Genomic DNA, 7100 nt, shown 5'->3' with positions numbered 1-7100 from the left:
ATTATTTTAAAAAAGTACTTGGTATATTATTGAAGGAAAACGTTGGCTAAAGCGATGCTGCTTTTCACGGCGGGCGGCGTCCCAGGGAATCGTCTCGGACCGCCTAGCTCGCTGCTTATGTCGCTCGTTTAGCCCAATAATGAGTGACGGCAGCCATCCATTCGCATCCCCGGCGGCGGCCGCATCGGTATGCGTCGCCAGGCCTCCGGACCCCATGCGGGGCCCCCTGCAGCCGCACCACCGGCCCGGCCCGGCCCGGAACCCTCTCTCATTAGAAAAGGAACTTCCGGATCCCCCCGCGGCCCAGCCCAGCCCGGCCCAGCTAGCCGCGGGAGGATCGGGAGCGGTCGGCGGCGGCGCGGGGCAGCAGCGCACGGTCCAGCGGTCAAGTGAGTCGCCTCCATCAAAACCCAATCGGACCGGCGCGGCACTTACCGCAAGCACACCGCCTCATTACCGTTCAAAATAAATGCAGCCGCGCGCCTTCTTACGACGTGGTCGGTGTGCGGCGGGCGAGCCGGCCGGCCCCGCCAACAGGGAAATGAGAATGAAAAATTACAATTGTATATTATTCGTTTCTTATTGGCCTCTGCTCGAGGCCCGCCAAGCAGAGAACTCTTGCCGCACCGCGCTCCTTTCTCTGTGCCTCATCTCAATGAGACACACTCAGTGCACGATTAAAGCTCTATCGGGCAAGTATATTTGCATGCAGATCAATCGCCGTCCAGAATGATAATAATGCATCGGAGCTGCGTGCGAACGTTCATTGCGAGGGCGCGCATTTAATTACACCCACACAAATTTGACAGCAGAACCATTTTCTTTGCACCACATTATTTATTTATCCAAAACGGCCGTAATTGTATTAACCTACCCTATCAATAACTAAATAAGTGCGTACATTGTCAACAGTCAAGGAAGTAGAAGATTTCGATATACTAAACAGAGTGGATTCGCGAGAGTGACTACATCCTCGAAGTAAGTGGACAAAGGAGTGAACGTGAACGCAGCATCGCGACATTGCCTATTACCATACCTTCAAAAGTAAAGTATCGGAATACAAGCCATCGACGAAAGAAAAGGTAACAATACTATTATGGTTTTGTTGGAGAGTCACTCGACGGGTGTGATATGTTTCTCCCACGGTTAACGAGATAAAGCGAATGAAATAAAATCGATTCCCTTCGCCGCCCCCTCCCCCACTCTTTACTCGCGGCCCATTCCATAGCACAATATCGAAAGAGCTCCTTCGCTTATCGGCGCAAAAGCGGGGACCGCTGTAGTGAGATGGCGCTAGAAGGCGTCGTGGGCGTCTCGGGCTGTTGGCCCACAATGAATGGAATCGGACAAGGAGGAGGGACCGTCCCGTGGACCGTCCCCGAGGCCCACTAAACTGGGAGCGCGCGCCAGTGTGTGCGTGCGGCGCGTGGGTCGAGTCGCGAGAAAGGGGTGGGGGCAGGCGTCCCCTTCCTCCTTTTTGCTTTCCAAACTCGAGGCTTGAATATCGCCTGGGCGACGCCGTGGTGGTGCTTAGCACAGCAGACGAAACAGTTAGATCACTTTGGGTGACCTTGGCCGCGCCGACGCAGCCCGTCGTCGGCGTCGTCCTCGGGGGCGCGCGAAATCTGCCGCGCGTTTGAAACGAGAACCGCCGCAACTCGGTGCCCCTCCGACGGCAGTTACGTCTGTATCCGTGTGTGTCGCGAGTGGGAGTGGAGTGACGGCAGCGCCATGCATCACCACAACAGAGCGCTCGCGCTGCTGCTTCGGGTCCATTTGTGGGCGAGCGACCGACGAAAAAAAAAGGCTTCGCCCTGCTCGGTCCGAAATTAGTCTCGGCCGATCACTATGCCCCGCCAGATTCGATTTCGCTTTCGAGATAACGTCGCGTGTGCGGCGCCCTCGCGCGCGCGGAGAATTTGAACAGGACCCCGCGAACTAGCGCACGCCTGTGACGTAACGGGCTACACGGCGAAGCACACACGAATAGCACCACCTACTTTGAATCTAGATGATGATTCGAAACCCCGCGAACTACTCATCGATGTAGCAATAAAGTTAACTAAGACGCTGTCCGAATTGGCTGATATTTGGTGGATATGTTCCTGAATTCAATTGTAAAAAGTGCCAGAAAGCGTTTGGCCGTAATATATCGACACTGTGAAAAAATTGTTCGTACATGTACGATATATTTAGTAATTTGCCATTACAAAACGAGTCGTACATGTGCAACCTCCTACTTTCGCTCGTTATTCGATTCCAAATGGATACGTAGGGCTTATAAATTTTACAATTTTAAATTATTATTGTACGACTTCTTACATGGAAAATTTTCCTGTGCCCGATACGACAATTTTTTACAGTATACTTCCGGAACTGTGGGCAAAATAAGTGGTTTGCAGGCATTTTCAGTATTTTGCATTAAAACTAGAGTTTTTGCCCGAGATTGCCATCTCGACTAAGGTGTCTCCAAATGGAGAATGGACCGACGAAATTTGTAAACCGTCTTGGGGAAAATGGGCCAGAACTTTTTTGCGGGTGATTGAGGTGTGGGTTCGCGAAGAAAATTGTCCGCTTAATCCAGTGAGCACAAGTCCATATTTTAGCTCGAACCGTTCAGTAAATGTGATGCATCAAAGTTAACCCACATCTACACCAGGGATCCAAAAAAAGGTTCTCCCGAAATTTGTGTTATCTTGCTTCTAAATGTTCCAGAAAATTAAAGCTGTCCAAAATTAGACCGTAAGTGCTATTGATACCAAGAATAATTAGAGTGCACCTCAGTGTGTTTTAATTGCGTCTCTCCTCTACTTGAGGCGCAACACAAAGAAAATGTGGACTGTGCCTGGAAGTAAAGAAACCCGACAAATCTTGATTTTTGTAAACATATGTCCTTGGCCTCATTCCTTGTGTACTTACTGCTTCAAATTTTGAAAATTTTTGGCATACACAAAAACACACTGGAAAAACTAACATGTTGTGCTTTGGGAAGTGGGCTACGAATTTCGAAGAGTTGGAGGGAGGAGGGGGGTGAAGGCGTTGGGTGGAGGTCGAACGCGCGCACACAGACACAAGCGAACAGATTGACATCGCCGTGGCCTTTCGCGTTGAGCCAAGCGGCCGGTCGCTTTACGATATGAGGAGTGTAGTATGAGCCTCAAATTGGGCTGTTTGTCGGGTCGGGGGTAGGGGTACGGAGAGGGGCAGAAGCGAGGCGGTTAGTCCGCTCCTTTCGCGGACGGACAGTCTCATCTACTCCACTTACTACTTACCGCTCTATTTTTACGCCGTGCGTCGCAAAGTGGCCCGTAGTCACGACCATAAAGGCCCCACCCGTGAGAGTCCCACGCCAAGCACAACACCTTCACGCGCTTCAAACCTCACCTCAGTCGACTTTTAAGTCCGTACAGGTCACACACAAGCACTGACAAAAAATAATATAAGGAACAAGAGTGAAAGAACACGCTTAGAAAACTAATTTCTCCCGACAAAAAATGCTCTCAAATAATGACAAAAGGATTTTCGGCTTGATTTAAATGTGTACGATGTTTAACAGTTTAATACCTAATGATGATTTGTTTTTCATATTTCCCCCCCTAAAAACCCGATCACCTAATATGCTACACTGGCAAAGAAAGGTCAGAACTTCACGAATAATTCGTTCTGAGAAAAATTGCCAGGACTCTTCGTGATTTGTTGGGAAATCACGACTCTCCTTCATTCGTTATCAAAAATTGATTAACCTTAAAAGTATGCATTTGGTCCACTACTATTTCAAATTAGGAAAGGAATAATGTACACGACTACCAAGACGTGTTGTGATTTCAAAGCTCCTCCGTATCGAGCTATTGTTGGGAAATCACAAAATATTTCAAAACAGTATACAAAAGTGCAAGTTGTATGTTTGCCTTTTTTATTTATTTCTTGTGTTGCAATTGGTAAAGTGAAAGAGGGTAGGGGGAGGGACGGGGCTCATGCAAAGAGCCGCTTGCGGTTTATATTTGCAGCGCCGCGTGCAAGTGTAGCCGTTTCATTTAGACCTCCCCGCCTGATTAGCGTCAATCCATATTCCAATCACAATCAGCGGGAGCGACACGGCGGCTCCATGTTCGGAACGGGGGAACCCTGGGGGGGAAGGGGACCGGGGGGGAGCTGATCACGGTCTATCATCGCAGCGTGTTATTCACTGCGTATAGCAGGTCACGTAGGGACCGCCCATAAGGGACCTGCTCCTGCGGGAGGAATGAGAGCGAGCATGAGCTGCAGAGAGAGAGAGAGAGAGAGAGAGAGAGAGAGAGAGAGAGAGAGAGATGGGGGCGGGGGAGAACTCAGAAAATCATATCTTTTAGCCGAAACCTATGAAATTTTGGTTGTAACAAATTTTTCTAAAAATGTTTTCTTAACAATCTTTTTATCAATTTGACAAACATCTTTTTTTTTAATTTGACAAAAAAATTGTTGAGTTCACTGATAAACTAAGTGTTCCACTACTCAAAACTTGCAAGTGTGGTACTGCAAGTTGAATACTTTCAAGTGTTCAACTCGGTAGGTGTGCACTTGCAAGTCTGCAACTCCTCGGTTTAGCACTTCCTACACAGTGACCGTTAAATCAAAGGAAGTGTTCAACCGAGAAGTTGTTCACTTGCAATTGTACACCTACTGAGTTGAACACTTGCAAGTGTACGACTGCACTGTAAAAAATTCTTGTCATTTTACGAGAAAATCATTGATGAACATCTTGTCAAGGAATTAGGATGAGAAAACATTGTCACATTGACAAACATTTTGTAAATTTATTGTGATGAAGTACTCGTCAAATCACAATATTGGTACGACACTCTTGTAAACACTAGAGGGATTAACAGTAACGACACTAATTGTCAATTTGACAAGTTGTCACGACAATGTTGTAGAATACATATCCTAAAAGTAACGAGATTTTAATTCTATTCATTTATCAATTATCTTGTCACAGCAGGTCTACAACAATTTCATCATTTTGACAAAATTGTTGTCTTTTAGTAAACAGAAGAAAAAGATGGTAACCATAATTTCAAAGCTTGTTTGAGCAGATATGGAAATGTTTTCAATGGGCGAGCAAGATTATTTATCATCGATTTACCTCAACACTGTACACGTATAGGGCTTCTAACACTTTACGAAGGAGCTGACCAATATCGCGTGTCTTTACGGAAGGCAGTAGATTGTTGAAAGTATTTATGACTTAGTTTCCAATTCTGAGCACTGAACACTTGGTTTTTTTTGTGTGTTTGTTTGTTGTGATGTGGTGGCTGCTGCAGCTGCAAATAGGGTGACGCGACAGGTCGTCTGCTCGGCGTCGGAGCTCTGCTAATAACTAGGTACTTCACGTCACAACAAACCCGACGACGAGATCAGAAATTTCAATCCTGGTAAGACATTTTCTCATGATTTCAAAACTATCTGATTTATATGTGAGCCTTCTGTTAACACTGCTTTGTCCGCGTTTTGCCTGATACCAACAATCTGAGCCCTTAACATTATCTATCATTTTCCAGTGGAACCTAACCTAATCTGCACTAAGGACCAGAAATCGAGCAAGGAGATAATACATTTGCACTGACTCTTGAAGTTTGGTAAGAGATCTAGAATGTCACGTCCTTGATACTAAATTTATTTGGAACACAGTTTGCCGCTAATACACTGGTACTCTTTTACAGCATAGTATGATTTTGAAACGCAGAAGTAACTGTTCACGCATAGCCCAGCACAAATAAGGACTTGGACTGCTGTTTCTGCATGTGCAACTACAAGCCTACAAGAAGTACAGGTAAAATCTAATACAAAAGTATCTGAATTCCAAATTTTTTGTCCCTTTCCTTAACATGGTTTATTATTATGAGTGAAACTATTTACAGCATGACAACCGAACGTAGACAGCACTAAAAAGCCTCCTTCAACCACGGCAATCTATTTGTGGCAAAGCACTGCAGGGCAACGCTGTCACATATTTGATGAAGGTTGTTCAAAATGTAACTGTTTGACTAGCTATGTAACGTGATGTATATTTACTGATACTTATGAAATAAAGAATACTTGATCTCCATTTAGAGCAGCGAGCCTTCTTTGTTACCTTAAAGCTCACCCATGCACTAAATCTTCTCTAGTGCAGCATTATAAGCCTGTAATAATATAAAATAAAGAAATAATGAACCTCCCGTCAATAGGCAAGTAGGTCGTCAATAAATGACTTTGTCATCAATGACTAATGACGATTCTTTCATTATCAGAAATGTCGTTCCAAAACAAATGACAAGAATCCTGTAAAGTTAACGACAAGTTTGTTTTTGTGTGGAACGACTTCTTTGTAAAAATAATTAGCCTTAACATTGTCGTCACTGGAACGACTAAAATTTTTACAGTGTGTGGAGCTGTACACCTGCAAGTATTAAACTTGCACTTGCACACTTTCAAGTGTTGAGCAGTTGGACTCTTAGTTTATCAGTGTTGAATAAAAATTATCGTCATCCTAACGAAAATCGTTTCTTTGATTTCTGCGATGAAATTTTCATGAAGGTAAATAAAAATTCTTTGCGCCTAAGAACTAACTGCTTTTCTAAGTGAGAGGGGGCCTAAAAACGCCGAGGTACATACTGCCCAGCGACCCCTTTAATTTATTTTTTGAACGATACTGTTTACCTAATCTATCTGCCAAATCTGCCAGCAAAATCTGACAGTTTTGTGCAGAAGCCTTTAAAGATCTAAACGGGCCTACACACGGAGGTGAGTGAGGCGGTCACTCTTACTTGTTTGCGCAGCGCGGCAGCCTGGGATGGCGCGGGTGCGGCCGGGCCACGCAGATCGAACGCACTCCACGGCGATCTGCATCACGGTTCGCCTGAGTGACGCGGCTGACGCGCGTGTGACGTGGCCGGCGCGGCGTGGGCAGAGCACTGCCGCAGGTTCACCCACTCACTCACTCACGCCTCGGACCGCCGTAACTCTCGACCAAAAGCCGTGCGGGGGCCGAGCGCCTCTGATTCGCACGCCGCCCCACAACTCTTGCTTTCTTGGTCGAGGAGGAGTAGGGGGAGGAGGAGGAGGAGGGGGAGGAGGAGGAG

At 46.2% G+C, this 7100-nt stretch overlaps 1 protein-coding gene and 1 long non-coding RNA gene across 3 annotated transcripts in view; one reads left to right on the top strand and one right to left on the bottom strand.

Annotated features, from left to right (window-relative positions):
- Nucleotides 1-7100, bottom strand: part of LOC113210479 (zinc finger protein 135) — a 177425-nt gene that overhangs the window by 118356 nt on the left and 51969 nt on the right. The window lies entirely within an intron of this gene.
- Nucleotides 5309-6089, top strand: LOC127749106 (uncharacterized). Its single transcript, XR_008010971.1, has 4 exons — nucleotides 5309-5411; nucleotides 5538-5615; nucleotides 5700-5809; nucleotides 5898-6089. It is a non-coding gene; the product is annotated as an uncharacterized LOC127749106 (long non-coding RNA).

Source organism: Frankliniella occidentalis, unplaced genomic scaffold (assembly GCF_000697945.3).
Source record: "Frankliniella occidentalis isolate FOCC.00 unplaced genomic scaffold, Focc_3.1 Scaffold32, whole genome shotgun sequence".
Taxonomy (NCBI): domain Eukaryota; kingdom Metazoa; phylum Arthropoda; class Insecta; order Thysanoptera; family Thripidae; genus Frankliniella; species Frankliniella occidentalis.
Note: the sequence above shows the minus strand (reverse complement) of the source record. Positions and strands in the feature narration are given on the sequence as shown.